Below are 17,013 nucleotides of genomic sequence, written 5' to 3'. Positions count from 1 at the left end.
CATAGGCAGAGTATATAGTATAATGCACCCCCATAGGCAGAGTATAATGCCCCCCCCATAGGCAGAGTATATAGTATACTGCACCCCCATAGGCAGAGTATATAGTATAATTCCCCTCCCCCATAGGCAGAGTATAATGCCCCCCCCCATAGGCAGAGTATATACTATACTCCACCCCCCCATAGGCAGAGTATATAGTATAATTCCCCCCCCCCATAGGCAGAGTATATAGTATACTGCACCCCCATAGGCAGAGTATATAGTATACTGCACCCCCCCCCATAGGCAGAGTATATAGTATACTGCACCCCCATAGGCAAAGTATATAGTATAATTCCCCCCCCCCATAGGCAGAGTATATAGTATACTCCACCCCCCCATAGGCAGAGTATATAGTATAATCCCCCCCCCCATAGGCAGAGTATATAGTATAATCCCCCCCCATAGGCAGAGTATATAGTATAATCCCCCCCCCATAGGCAGAGTATATAGTATAATCCCCCCCCCATAGGCAGAGTATATAGTATAATCCCCCCCCCCATAGGCAGAGTATATAGTATACTGCACCCCCATAGGCAGAGTATATAGTATAATCCCCCCCCCATAGGCAGAGTATATAGTATAATCCCCCCCCCATAGGCAGAGTATATAGTATAATCCCCCCCCCCATAGGCAGAGTATATAGTATACTGCACCCCCATAGGCAGAGTATATAGTATACTGCACCCCCTCGCCATAGGCAGAGTATAATCCCCCCCCCATAGGCAGAGTATATAGTATAATCCCCCCCCCCCATAGGCAGAGTATATAGTATAATCCCCCCCCATAGGCAGACTATATAGTATACTGCACCCCCCCCCATAGGCAGAGTATATAGTATAATGCCCCCCCCCATAGGCAGAGTATATAGTATACTGCACCCCCATAGGCAGAGTATATAGTATAATGCCCCCCCCCATAGGCAGAGTATATAGTATACTGCACCCCCCCCCATAGGCAGAGTATATAGTATAATCCCCCCCCATAGGCAGAGTATATAGTATAATGCACCCCCATAGGCAGAGTATATAGTATAATCCCCCCCCCATAGGCAGAGTATATAGTATAATGCCCCCCCCCCATAGGCAGAGTATAATGCCCCCCCCATAGGCAGAGTATATAGTATACTGCACCCCCATAGGCAGAGTATATAGTATAATCCCCCCCCCCCCATAGGCAGAGTATAATGCCCCCCCCCATAGGCAGAGTATATAGTATAATTCCCCCCCCCCCCATAGGCAGAGTATATAGTATACTCCACCCCCCCATAGGCAGAGTATATAGTATAATTTCCCCCCCCATAGGCAGAGTATATAGTATACTGCACCCCCATAGGCAGAGTATATAGTATACTGCACCCCCCCCCATAGGCAGAGTATATAGTATACTGCACCCCCATAGGCAAAGTATATAGTATAATTCCCCCCCCCCCATAGGCAGAGTATATAGTATACTCCACCCCCCCATAGGCAGAGTATATAGTATAATCCCCCCCCCCATAGGCAGAGTATATAGTATAATCCCCCCCCATAGGCAGAGTATATAGTATAATGCCCCCCCCCCATAGGCAGAGTATATAGTATACTGCACCCCCATAGGCAAAGTATATAGTATAATTCCCCCCCCCATAGGCAGAGTATATAGTATAATCCCCCCCCCATAGGCAGAGTATATAGTATACTGCACCCCCATAGGCAGAGTATATAGTATACTGCACCCCCCCCCGATAGGCAGAGTATATAGTATAATTCCCCCCCCCCATAGGCAGAGTATATAGTATACTGCACCCCCATAGGCAGAGTATATAGTATACTGCACCCCCCCCCATAGGCAGAGTATATAGTATACTGCACCCCCCCCATAGGCAGAGTATATAGTATAATCCCCCCATAGGCAGAGTATATAGTATAATGCCCCCCCCGCATAGGCAGAGTATAATGCCCCCCACCCATAGGCAGAGTATATAGTATACTGCACCCCCATAGGCAGAGTATATAGTATAATCCCCCCCCCCATAGGCAGAGTATATAGTATAATCCCCCCCCCATAGGCAGAGTATATAGTATAATCCCCCCCCCATAGGCAGAGTATATAGTATACTGCACCCCCATAGGCAGAGTATATAGTATAATCCCCCCCCCCATAGGCAGAGTATATAGTATAATCCCCCCCCATAGGCAGAGTATATAGTATAATCCCCCCCCCCATAGGCAGAGTATATAGTATACTGCACCCCCATAGGCAGAGTATATAGTATACTGCACCCCCTCGCCATAGCCAGAGTATAATCCCCCCCCCCATAGGCAGAGTATATAGGTATAATCCCCCCCCATAGGCAGAGTATATAGTATAATCCCCCCCCATAGGCCAGAGTATATAGTATACTGCACCCCCCCCCATAGGCAGAGTATATAGTATAATGCCCCCCCCCATAGGCAGAGTATATAGTATACTGCACCCCCATAGGCAGAGTATATAGTATAATGCCCCCCCCCATAGGCAGAGTATATAGTATACTGCACCCCCCCCCCCATAGGCAGAGTATATAGTATAATCCCCCCCCATAGGCAGAGTATATAGTATAATGCACCCCCATAGGCAGAGTATATAGTATAATCCCCCCCCATAGGCAGAGTATATAGTATAATGCCCCCCCCCCATAGGCAGAGTATAATGCCCCCCCATAGGCAGAGTATATAGTATACTGCACCCCCATAGGCAGAGTATATAGTATAATCCCCCCCCCCCATAGGCAGAGTATAATGCCCCCCCCCATAGGCAGAGTATATAGTATAATCCCCCCCCCCCCATAGGCAGAGTATATAGTATACTCCACCCCCCATAGCAGAGTATATAGTATAATTTCCCCCCCATAGGCAGAGTATATAGTATACTGCACCCCCATAGGCAGAGTATATAATATACTGCACCCCCCCCATAGGCAGAGTATATAGTATACTGCACCCCCCATAGGCAGAGTATATAGTATACTGCACCCCCCCCCCCATAGGCAGAGTATATAGTATACTGCACCCCCATAGGCAGAGTATATAGTATAATGCCCCCCCATAGCAAGAAGGTATATAGCATACTGCACCCCCCCCCCCCCATAGGCAGAGTATATAGTATAATCCCCCCCCCATAGGCAGAGTATATAGTATAATGCACCCCCATAGGCAGAGTATATAGTATAATCCCCCCCCCATAGGCAGAGTATATAGTATAATGCCCCCCCCCCATAGGCAGAGTATAATGCCCCCCCCATAGGCAGAGTATATAGTATACTGCACCCCCATAGGCAGAGTATATAGTATAATCCCCCCCCCCCCATAGGCAGAGTATAATGCCCCCCCCATAGGCAGAGTATATAGTATAATCCCCCCCCCCCATAGGCAGAGTATATAGTATACTCCACCCCCCCATAGGCAGAGTATATAGTATAATTTCCCCCCCCATAGGCAGAGTATATAGTATACTGCACCCCATAGGCAGAGTATATAATATACTGCACCCCCCCCATAGGCAGAGTATATAGTATACTGCACCCCCATAGGCAAAGTATATAGTATAATTCCCCCCCCCCCCATAGGGCAGAGTATATAGTATACTCCACCCCCCTATAGGCAGAGTATATAGTATAATCCACCCCCATAGGCAGAGTATATAGTATAATCCCCCCCCCCATAGGCAGAGTATATAGTATAATGCCCCCCCCCCATAGGCAGAGTATATAGTATACTGCACCCCCATAGGCAAAGTATATAGTATAATTCCCCCCCCCCCATAGGCAGAGTATATAGTATAATCCCCCCCATAGGCAGAGTATATAGTATACTGCACCCCTATAGGCAGAGTATATAGTATACTGCACCCCCCCCCCGATAGGCAGAGTATATAGTATAATTCCCCCCCCATAGGCAGAGTATATAGTATACTGCACCCCCATAGGCAGAGTATATAGTATACTGCACCCCCCCCCCATAGGCAGAGTATATAGTATACTGCACCCCCATAGGCAGAGTATATAGTATAATCCCCCCCCATAGGCAGAGTATATAGTATAATGCCCCCCCCGCCATAGGCAGAGTATAATGCCCCCCCCCATAGGCAGAGTATATAGTATACTGCACCCCCATAGGCAGAGTATATAGTATAATCCCCCCCCCCATAGGCAGAGTATATAGTATAATCCCCCCCCCATAGGCAGAGTATATAGTATACTGCACCCCCATAGGCAGAGTATAATGCCCCCCCCCCATAGGCAGAGTATATGTATACTGCACCCCCCCCATAGGCAGAGTATATAGTATACTCCACCCCCCCATAGGCAGAGTATATAGTATACTGCACCCCCATAGGCAGAGTATATAGTATAATCCCCCCCCCATAGGCAGAGTGTATAGTATACTGCACCCCATAGGCAGAGTATATAGTATACTGCATCCCCATAGGCAGAGTATATAGTATAATCCCCCCCCATAGGCAGAGTATATAGTATACTGCACCCCCTCGCCATAGGCAGAGTATAATCCCCCCCCCATAGGCAGATTATATAGTATAATCCCCCCCCCATAGGCAGAGTATATAGTATAATCCCCCCCCCATAGGCAGAGTATATAGTATAATGCCCCCCCCCCATAGTCAGAGTATATAGTATACTGCACCCCCCCCATAGGCAGAGTATATAGTATAATCCCCCCCATAGGCAGAGTATATAGTATAATGCACCCCCATAGGCAGAGTATATAGTATAATCCCCCCCCCATAGGCAGAGTATATAGTATAATGCCCCCCCCATAGGCAGAGTATATAGTATAATCCCCCCCCCCATAGGCAGAGTATACAGTATAATCCCCCCCCCCATAGGCAGAGTATATAGTATACTGCACCCCCATAGGCAGAGTATATAGTATAATCCCCCCCCCCATAGGCAGAGTATATAGTATAATCCCCCCCCATAGGCAGAGTATATAGTATAATCCCCCACCCATAGGCAGAGTATATAGTATAATCCCCCCCATAGGCAGAGTATATAGTATAATCCCCCCCCCATAGGCAGAGTATATAGTATAATCCCCCCCCCCATAGGCAGAGTATATAGTATAATCCCCCCCATAGGCAGAGTATATAGTATAATCCCCCCCCCCATAGGCAGAGTATATAGTATAATCCCCCCCATAGGCAGAGTATATAGTATACTGCACCCCCATAGGCAGAGTATATAGTATAATCCCCCCCCCCATAGGCAGAGTGTATAGTATACTACACCCCCATAGGCAGAGTATATAGTATAATCCCCCCCCCCATAGGCAGAATATATAGTATAATCCCCCCCCATAGGCAGAGTATATAGTATAATCCCCCCCCCATAGGCAGAGTATATAGTATAATCCCCCCCCATAGGCAGAGTATATAGTATAATTCCCCCCCCATAGGCAGAGTATATAGTATAATCCCCCCCCATAGGCAGAGTATATAGTATAATCCCCCCCCCATAGGCAGAGTATATAGTATAATCCCCCCCATAGGCAGAGTATATAGTATAATCCCCCCCCCCATAGGCAGAGTATATAGTATAATCCCCCCCCCATAGGCAGAGTATATAGTATAATCCCCCCCCATAGGCAGAGTATATAGTATACTGCACCCCCATAGGCAGAGTATATAGTATAATCCCCCCCCCCATAGGCAGAGTATATAGTATACTGCACCCCCATAGGCAGAGTATATAGTATACTGCACCCCCTCGCCATAGGCAGAGTATAATCCCCCCCCCATAGGCAGAGTATATAGTATAATCCCCCCCCCACCCATAGGCAGAGTATATAGTATACTGCACCCCCCCCCCATAGGCAGAGTATATAGTATAATGCCCCCCCCCATAGGCAGAGTATATAGTATACTGCACCCCCATAGGCAGAGTATATAGTATAATGCCCCCCCCATAGGCAGAGTATATAGTATACTGCACCCCCCCCCATAGGCAGAGTATATAGTATAATCCCCCCCCCATAGGCAGAGTATATAGTATAATGCACCCCCATAGGCAGAGTATATAGTATAACCCCCCCCCCATAGGCAGAGTATATAGTATAATGCCCCCCCCCCCATAGGCAGAGTATAATGCCCCCCCCATAGGCAGAGTATATAGTATACTGCACCCCCATAGGCAGAGTATATAGTATAATTCCCCCCCCCATAGGCAGAGTATAATGCCCCCCCCCCATAGGCAGAGTATATAGTATAATTCCCCCCCCCCCCCCATAGGCAGAGTATATAGTATACTCCACCCCCCCATAGGCAGAGTATATAGTATAATTCCCCCCCCCATAGGCAGAGTATATAGTATACTGCACCCCCATAGGCAGAGTATATAGTATACTGCACCCCCCCCCATAGGCAAAGTATATAGTATACTGCACCCCCATAGGCAAAGTATATAGTATCATTCCCCCCCCCCATAGGCAGAGTATATAGTATACTCCACCCCCCCATAGGCAGAGTATATAGTATAATCCCCCCCCCCATAGGCAGAGTATATAGTATAATCCCCCCCCCATAGGCAGAGTATATAGTATAATCCCCCCCCATAGGCAGAGTATATAGTATAATCCCCCCCCCATAGGCAGAGTATATAGTATAATCCCCCCCCCCATAGGCAGAGTATATAGTATACTGCACCCCCATAGGCAGAGTATATAGTATAATCCCCCCCCCCATAGGCAGAGTATATAGTATAATCCCCCCCCCATAGGCAGAGTATATAGTATAATCCCCCCCCCATAGGCAGAGTATATAGTATACTGCACCCCCATAGGCAGAGTATATAGTATACTGCACCCCCTCGCCATAGGCAGAGTATAATCCCCCCCCCATAGGCAGAGTATATAGTATAATCCCCCCCCCATAGGCAGAGTATATAGTATACTGCACCCCCCCCATAGGCAGAGTATATAGTATAATGCCCCCCCCATAGGCAGAGTATATAGTATACTGCACCCCCATAGGCAGAGTATATAGTATAATGCCCCCCCCCATAGGCAGAGTATATAGTATACTGCACCCCCCCCCATAGGCAGAGTATATAGTATAATCCCCCCCCATAGGCAGAGTATATAGTATAATGCACCCCCATAGGCAGAGTATATAGTATAATCCCCCCCCCATAGGCAGAGTATATAGTATAATGCCCCCCCCCATAGGCAGAGTATAATGCCCCCCCCATAGGCAGAGTATATAGTATACTGCACCCCCATAGGCAGAGTATATAGTATAATTCCCCCCCCCCATAGGCAGAGTATAATGCCCCCCCCCCATAGGCAGAGTATATAGTATAATTACCCCCCCCCATAGGCAGAGTATATAGTATACTCCACCCCCCCATAGGCAGAGTATATAGTATAATTCCCCCCCCCATAGGCAGAGTATATAGTATACTGCACCCCCATAGGCAGAGTATATAGTATACTGCACCCCCCCCCCCATAGGCAGAGTATATAGTATACTGCACCCCCATAGGCAAAGTATATAGTATAATTCCCCCCCCCCATAGGCAGAGTATATAGTATACTCCACCCCCCCATAGGCAGAGTATATAGTATAATCCCCCCCCCCCATAGGCAGAGTATATAGTATAATCCCCCCCCCATAGGCAGAGTATATAGTATAATGCCGCCCCCCCCCCATAGGCAGAGTATATAGTATACTGCACCCCCATAGGCAAAGTATAAAGTATAATTCCCCCCCCCCCATAGGCAGAGTATATAGTATAATCCCCCCCCCATAGGCAGAGTATATAGTATACTGCACCCCCATAGGCAGAGTATATAGTATACTGCACCCCCCCCCGATAGGCAGAGTATAAAGTATAATTCCCCCCCCCATAGGCAGAGTATATAGTATACTGCACCCCCATAGGCAGAGTATATAGTATACTGCACCCCCCCCCCATAGGCAGAGTATATAGTATACTGCACCCCCATAGGCAGAGTATATAGTATAATCCCCCCCCATGGGCAGAGTATATAGTATAATGCCCCCCCCCGCCATAGGCAGAGTATAATGCCCCCCCCCATAGGCAGAGTATATAGTATACTGCACCCCCATAGGCAGAGTATATAGTATAATCCCCCCCCCCATAGGCAGAGTATATAGTATAATCCCCCCCCCATAGGCAGAGTATATAGTATACTGCACCCCCATAGGCAGAGTATAATGCCCCCCCCCCCATAGGCAGAGTATAGAGTATACTGCACCCCCCCCCCATAGGCAGAGTATATAGTATACTGCACCCCCATAGGCAGAGTATATAGTATAATCCCCCCCCCCATAGGCAGAGTATATAGTATAATGCCCCCCCCCCCGCCATAGGCAGAGTATAATGCCCCCCCCCATAGGCAGAGTATATAGTATACTGCACCCCCATAGGCAGAGTATATAGTATAATCCCCCCCCCCATAGGCAGAGTATATAGTATAATACCCCCCCCATAGGCAGAGTATATAGTATAATCCCCCCCCCATAGGCAGAGTATATAGTATAATCCCCCCCCCATAGGCAGAATATATAGTATAATCCCCCCCCCCCCATAGGCAGAGTATATAGTATACTGCACCCCCATAGGCAGAGTATATAGTATAATCCCCCCCCCATAGGCAGAGTATATAGTATACTGCACCCCCTCGCCATAGGCAGAGTATAATCCCCCCCCCATAGGCAGATTATATAGTATAATCCCCCCCCCCATAGGCAGAGTATATAGTATAATCCCCCCCCATAGGCAGAGTATATAGTATAATGCCCCCCCCCCCATAGGCAGAGTATATAGTATACTGCACCCCCCCATAGGCAGAGTATATAGTATAATCCCCCCCCCATAGGCAGAGTATATAGTATAATGCACCCCCATAGGCAGAGTATATAGTATAATCCCCCCCCCATAGGCAGAGTATATAGTATAATGCCCCCCCCATAGGCAGAGTATATAGTATAATCCCCCCCCATAGGCAGAGTATACAGTATAATCACCCCCCCCATAGGCAGAGTATATAGTATACTGCACCCCCATAGGCAGAGTATATAGTATAATCCCCCCCCCCATAGGCAGAGTATATAGTATAATCCCCCCCCCATAGGCAGAGTATATAGTATAATCCCCCACCCATAGGCAGAGTATGTAGTATAATCCCCCCCATAGGCAGAGTATATAGTATAATCCCCCCATAGGCAGAGTATATAGTATAATCCCCCCCATAGGCAGAGTATATAGTATAATCCCCCCCATAGGCAGAGTATATAGTATAATCCCCCCCCCCCATAGGCAGAGTATATAGTATACTGCACCCCCATAGGCAGAGTATAATGCCCCCCCCCCATAGGCAGAGTATATAGTATACTGCACCCCCCCCCATAGGCAGAGTATATAGTATACTCCACCCCCCCATAGGCAGAGTATATAGTATACTGCACCCCCCCCATAGGCAGAGTGTATAGTATACTGCACCCCCATAGGCAGAGTATATAGTATAATCCCCTCCCCCCATAGGCAGAGTGTATAGTATACTGCACCCCCATAGGCAGAGTATATAGTATACTGCACCCCCATAGGCAGAGTATATAGTATAATCCCCCCCCCCATAGGCAGAGTATATAGTATAATGCCCCCCCCCGCCATAGGCAGAGTATAATGCCCCCCCCCCATAGGCAGAGTATATAGTATACTGCACCCCCATAGGCAGAGTATATAGTATAATCCCCCCCCCATAGGCAGAGTATATAGTATAATCCCCCCCCCATAGGCAGAGTATATAGTATAATCCCCCCCCATAGGCAGAGTATATAGTATAATCCCCCCCCCATAGGCAGAGTATATAGTATAATCCCCCCCGCCCCATAGGCAGAGTATATAGTATACTGCACCCCCATAGGCAGAGTATATAGTATAATCCCCCCCCCATAGGCAGAGTATATAGTATACTGCACCCCCTCGCCATAGGCAGAGTATAATCCCCCCCCCCCATAGGCAGAGTATATAGTATAATTCCCCCCCCCCCCCATAGGCAGAGTATATAGTATAATCCCCCCCCCATAGGCAGAGTATATAGTATAATGCCCCCCCCCCCCATAGGCAGAGTATATAGTATACTGCACCCCCCCCCCATAGGCAGAGTATATAGTATAATCCCCCCCCCATAGGCAGAGTATATAGTATAATGCACCCCCATAGGCAGAGTATATAGTATAATCCCCCCCCATAGGCAGAGTATATAGTATAATGCCCCCCCCATAGGCAGAGTATATAGTATAATGCCCCCCCCCATAGGCAGAGTATATAGTATAATCCCCCCCCCCATAGGCAGAGTATATAGTATACTGCACCCCCATAGGCAGAGTATATAGTATAATCCCCCCCCCCATAGGCAGAGTATATAGTATAATCCCCCCCCCATAGGCAGAGTATATAGTATAATCCCCCACCCATAGGCAGAGTATATAGTATAATCCCCCCCATAGGCAGAGTATATAGTATAATCCCCCCCATAGGCAGAGTATGTAGTATAATCCCCCCCATAGGCAGAGTATATAGTATAATCCCCCCCCCCCATAGGCAGAGTATATAATATAATCCCCCCCCATAGGCAGAGTATATAGTATAATCCACCCCCCCCCATAGGCAGAGTATATAGCATAATCCCCCCATAGGCAGAGTATATAGTATAATCCCCCCCATAGGCAGAGTATATAGTATAATCCCCCCCATAGGCAGAGTATATAGTATAATCCCCCCCCCCATAGGCAGAGTATATAGTATACTGCACCCCCATAGGCAGAGTATAATGCCCCCCCCCCATAGGCAGAGTATATAGTATACTGCACCCCCCCCCCCATAGGCAGAGTATATAGTATACTCCACCCCCCCATAGGCAGAGTATATAGTATACTGCACCCCCATAGGCAGAGTATATAGTATAATCCCCCCCCATAGGCAGAGTATATAGTATAATGCCCCCCCGCCATAGGCAGAGTATAATGCCCCCCCCATAGGCAGAGTATATAGTATACTGCACCCCCATAGGCAGAGTATATAGTATAATCCCCCCCCCATAGGCAGAGTATATAGTATAATCCCCCCCCATAGGCAGAGTATATAGTATACTGCACCCCCATAGGCAGAGTATAATGCCCCCCCCCCCATAGGCAGAGTATATAGTATACTGCACCCCCACCCCATAGGCAGAGTATATAGTATACTCCACCCCCCCATAGGCAGAGTATATAGTATACTGCACCCCCATAGGCAGAGTATATAGTATAATCCCCCCCCCATAGGCAGAGTATATAGTATACTGCACCCCCATAGGCAGAGTATATAGTATAATCCCCCCCCCATAGGCAGAGTATATAGTATAATGCCCCCCCCCATAGGCAGAGTATAATGCCCCCCCCCATAGGCAGAGTATATAGTATACTGCACCCCCATAGGCAGAGAATATAGTATAATCCCCCCCCCATAGGCAGAGTATATAGTATAATCCCCCCCCTTAGGCAGAGTATATAGTATAATCCCCCCCCCATAGGCAGAGTATATAGTATAATCCCCCCCCCATAGGCAGAGTATATAGTATAATCCCCCCCCCCCATAGGCAGAGTATATAGTATAATCCCCCCCCCATAGGCAGAGTATATAGTATAATCCCCCCCCCATAGGCAGAGTATATAGTATAATCCCCCCCCATAGGCAGAGTATATAGTATACTGCACCCCCATAGGCAGAGTATATAGTATAATCCCCCCCCATAGGCAGAGTATATAGTATACTGCACCCCCTCGCCATAGGCAGAGTATAATCCCCCCCCCCATAGGCAGAGTATATAGTATAATCCCCCCCCCCCATAGGCAGAGTATATAGTATAATCCCCCCCCCCATAGGCAGAGTATATAGTATAATGCCCCCCCCCATAGGCAGAGTATATAGTATACTGCACCCCCCCCCCAATAGGCAGAGTATATAGTATAATCCCCCCCCCCATAGGCAGAGTATATAGTATAATGCACCCCCATAGGCAGAGTATATAGTATAATCCCCCCCCCCATAGGCAGAGTATATAGTATAATGCCCCCCCCATAGGCAGAGTATATAGTATAATCCCCCCCCCATAGGCAGAGTATATAGTATAATCCCCCCCCATAGGCAGAGTATATAGTATACTGCACCCCCATAGGCAGAGTATATAGTATAATCCCCCCCCCCCATAGGCAGAGTATATAGTATAATCCCCCCCCATAGGCAGAGTATATAGTATAATCCCCCCCCCCCCATAGGCAGAGTATATAGTATAATCCCCCCCCCATAGGCAGAGTATATAGTATAATCTCCCCCCCATAGGCAGAGTATATAGTATACTGCACCCCCATAGGCAGAGTATATAGTATACTGCACCCCCTCGCCATAGGCAGAGTATAATCCCCCCCCCATAGGCAGAGTATATAGTATAATCCCCCCCCCATAGGCAGAGTATATAGTATAATCCCCCCCCCATAGGCAGAGTATATAGTATACTGCACCCCCCCCCATAGGCAGAGTATATAGTATAATGCCCCCCCCCATAGGCAGAGTATATAGTATACTGCACCCCCATAGGCAGAGTATATAGTATAATGCCCCCCCCCCATAGGCAGAGTATATAGTATACTGCACCCCCCCCCCATAGGCAGAGTATATAGTATAATCCCCCCCCCCATAGGCAGAGTATATAGTATAATGCACCCCCATAGGCAGAGTATATAGTATAATCCCCCCCCCCATAGGCAGAGTATATAGTATAATGCCCCCCCCATAGGCAGAGTATAATGCCCCCCCCCCATAGGCAGAGTATATGGTATACTGCACCCCCATAGGCAGAGTATATAGTATAATCCCCCCCCCATAGGCAGAGTATAATGCCCCCCCCATAGGTAGAGTATATAGTATACTGCACCCCCATAGGCAGAGTATATAGTATACTGCACCCCCTCGCCATAGGCAGAGTATAATCCCCCCCCCCATAGGCAGAGTATATAGTATAATCCCCCCCCCCCATAGGCAGAGTATATAGTATAATGCCCCCCCCATAGGCAGAGTATATAGTATAATCCCCCCCCCATAGGCAGAGTATATAGTATAATCCCCCCCCCCATAGGCAGAGTATATAGTATACTGCACCCCCATAGGCAGAGTATATAGTATAATCCCCCCCCCCATAGGCAGAGTATATAGTATAATCCCCCCCCATAGGCAGAGTATTTAGTATAATCCCCCCCCCCATAGGCAGAGTATATAGTATAATCCCCCCCCCATAGGCAGAGTATATAGTATAATCCCCCCCCCATAGGCAGAGTATATAGTATACTGCACCCCCATAGGCAGAGTATATAGTATACTGCACCCCCTCGCCATAGGCAGAGTATAATCCCCCCCCCATAGGCAGGGTATATAGTATAATCCCCCCCCCATAGGCAGAGTATATAGTATAATCCCCCCCCCATAGGCAGAGTATATAGTATACTGCACCCCCCCCCCATAGGCAGAGTATATAGTATAATGCCCCCCCCCCCATAGGCAGAGTATATAGTATACTGCACCCCCATAGGCAGAGTATATAGTATAATGCCCCCCCCCATAGGCAGAGTATATAGTATACTGCACCCCCCCCCCATAGGCAGAGTATATAGTATAATCCCCCCCCCATAGGCAGAGTATATAGTATAATGCACCCCCATAGGCAGAGTATATAGTATAATCCCCCCACCCATAGGCAGAGTATATAGTATAATGCCCCCCCCATAGGCAGAGTATAATGCCCCCCCCATAGGCAGAGTATATAGTATACTGCACCCCCATAGGCAGAGTATATAGTATAATCCCCCCCCCATAGGCAGAGTATAATGCCCCCCCCATAGGCAGAGTATATAGTATACTGCACCCCCATAGGCAGAGTATAATGCACCCCCCCCCCATAGGCAGAGTATATAGTATAATCCCCCACCCATAGGCAAAGTATATAGTATAATCCACCCCCATAGGCATAGTATATGGAATACTCCACCCCCATAGGCAGAGTATATAGTATAATTCCCCCCCCCCATAGGCAGAGTATAATGCGCCCCCCCCCATAGGCAGAGTATATAGTATAATTCCCCCCCCCCCATAGGCAGAGTATATAGTATACTGCACCCCCATAGGCAGAGTATATAGTATACTGCACCCCCCCCCATAGGCAGAGTATATAGTATACTGCACCCCCATAGGCAAAGTATATAGTATAATTCCCCCCCCCCATAGGCAGAGTATATAGTATACTCCACCCCCCCATAGGCAGAGTATATAGTATAATCCCCCCCCCCATAGGCAGAGTATATAGTATAATCCCCCCCCCATAGGCAGAGTATATAGTATAATGCCCCCCCCCCCATAGGCAGAGTATATAGTATACTGCACCCCCATAGGCAAAGTATATAGTATAATTCCCCCCCCCCATAGGCAGAGTATATAGTATAATCCCCCCCCCATAGGCAGAGTATATAGTATACTGCACCCCCATAGGCAGAGTATATAGTATACTGCACCCCCCCCGATAGGCAGAGTATATAGTATAATTCCCCCCCCCATAGGCAGAGTATATAGTATACTGCACCCCCATAGGCAGAGTATATAGTATACTGCACCCCCCCCCCCCATAGGCAGAGTATATAGTATACTGCACCCCCATAGGCAGAGTATATAGTATAATCCACCCCCCCATAGGCAGAGTATATAGTATAATGCCCCCCCGCCATAGGCAGAGTATAATGCCCCCCCCATAGGCAGAGTATATAGTATACTGCACCCCCATAGGCAGAGTATATAGTATAATCCCCCCCCCATAGGCAGAGTATATAGTATAATCCCCCCCCCATAGGCAGAGTATATAGTATACTGCACCCCCATAGGCAGAGTATAATGCCCCCCCCCCCCCATAGGCAGAGTATATAGTATACTGCACCCCCCCCCCATAGGCAGAGTATATAGTATACTCCACCCCCCCATAGGCAGAGTATATAGTATACTGCACCCCCATAGGCAGAGTATATAGTATAATCCCCCCCCCCCATAGGCAGAGTGTATAGTATACTGCACCCCCATAGGCAGAGTATATAGTATACTGCACCCCCATAGGCAGAGTATATAGTATAATCCCCCCCCCCATAGGCAGAGTATATAGTATAATGCCCCCCCCGCCATAGGCAGAGTATAATGCCCCCCCCCATAGGCAGAGTATATAGTATACTGCACCCCCATAGGCAGAGTATATAGTATAATCCCCCCCCCCATAGGCAGAGTATATAGTATAATACCCCCCCCATAGGCAGAGTATATAGTATAATCCCCCCCCCATAGGCAGAGTATATAGTATAATCCCCCCCCCATAGGCAGAGTATATAGTATAATCCCCCCCCCATAGGCAGAGTATATAGTATACTGCACCCCCATAGGCAGAGTATATAGTATAATCCCCCCCCATAGGCAGAGTATATAGTATACTGCACCCCCTCGCCATAGGCAGAGTATAATCCCCCCCCCCATAGGCAGATTATATAGTATAATCCCCCCCCCATAGGCAGAGTATATAGTATAATCCCCCCCCCATAGGCAGAGTATATAGTATAATGCCCCCCCCCCATAGGCAGAGTATATAGTATACTGCACCCCCCCCATAGGCAGAGTATATAGTATAATCCCCCCCCATAGGCAGAGTATATAGTATAATGCACCCCCATAGGCAGAGTATATAGTATAATCCCCCCCCCATAGGCAGAGTATATAGTATAATGCCCCCCCCATAGGCAGAGTATATAGTATAATCCCCCCCCCCATAGGCAGAGTATACAGTATAATCCCCCCCCCATAGGCAGAGTATATAGTATACTGCACCCCCATAGGCAGAGTATATAGTATAATCCCCCCCCCCCATAGGCAGAGTATATAGTATAATCCCCCCCCCATAGGCAGAGTATATAGTATAATCCCCCACCCATAGGCAGAGTATATAGTATAATCCCCCCCATAGGCAGAGTATATAGTATAATCCCCCCCATAGGCAGAGTATATAGTATAATCCCCCCCATAGGCAGAGTATATAGTATAATCCCCCCCATAGGCAGAGTATATAGTATAATCCCCCCCCCATAGGCAGAGTATATAGTATACTGCACCCCCATAGGCAGAGTATAATGCCCCCCCCCCCCATAGGCAGAGTATATAGTATACTGCACCCCCCCCCATAGGCAGAGTATATAGTATACTCCACCCCCCCATAGGCAGAGTATATAGTATACTGCACCCCCATAGGCAGAGTATATAGTATAATCCCCTCCCCCCATAGGCAGAGTGTATAGTATACTGCACCCCCATAGGCAGAGTATATAGTATACTGCACCCCCATAGGCAGAGTATATAGTATAATCCCCCCCATAGGCAGAGTATATAGTATAATGCCCCCCCCCGCCATAGGCAGAGTATAATGCCCCCCCCCATAGGCAGAGTATATAGTATACTGCACCCCCATAGGCAGAGTATATAGTATAATCCCCCCCCCATAGGCAGAGTATATAGTATAATCCCCCCCCATAGGCAGAGTATATAGTATAATCCCCCCCCATAGGCAGAGTATATAGTATAATCCCCCCCCCATAGGCAGAGTATATAGTATAATCCCCCCCGCCCCATAGGCAGAGTATATAGTATACTGCACCCCCATAGGCAGAGTATATAGTATAATCCCCCCCCCATAGGCAGAGTATATAGTATACTGCACCCCCTCGCCATAGGCAGAGTATAATCCCCCCCCCCATAGGCAGAGTATATAGTATACTGCACCCCCCCCCATAGGCAGAGTATATAGTATAATCCCCCCCCCATAGGCAGAGTATATAGTATAATGCACCCCCATAGGCAGA

Source organism: Phyllobates terribilis, unplaced genomic scaffold, assembly GCF_046119375.1.
Source record: "Phyllobates terribilis strain yellow unplaced genomic scaffold, ASM4611937v1 Scaffold_7__3_contigs__length_470593459, whole genome shotgun sequence".
Lineage (NCBI taxonomy): Eukaryota > Metazoa > Chordata > Amphibia > Anura > Dendrobatidae > Phyllobates > Phyllobates terribilis.
The sequence above is the reverse complement of the archived record's forward strand: the minus strand, read 5'-3'. Positions refer to the sequence as shown.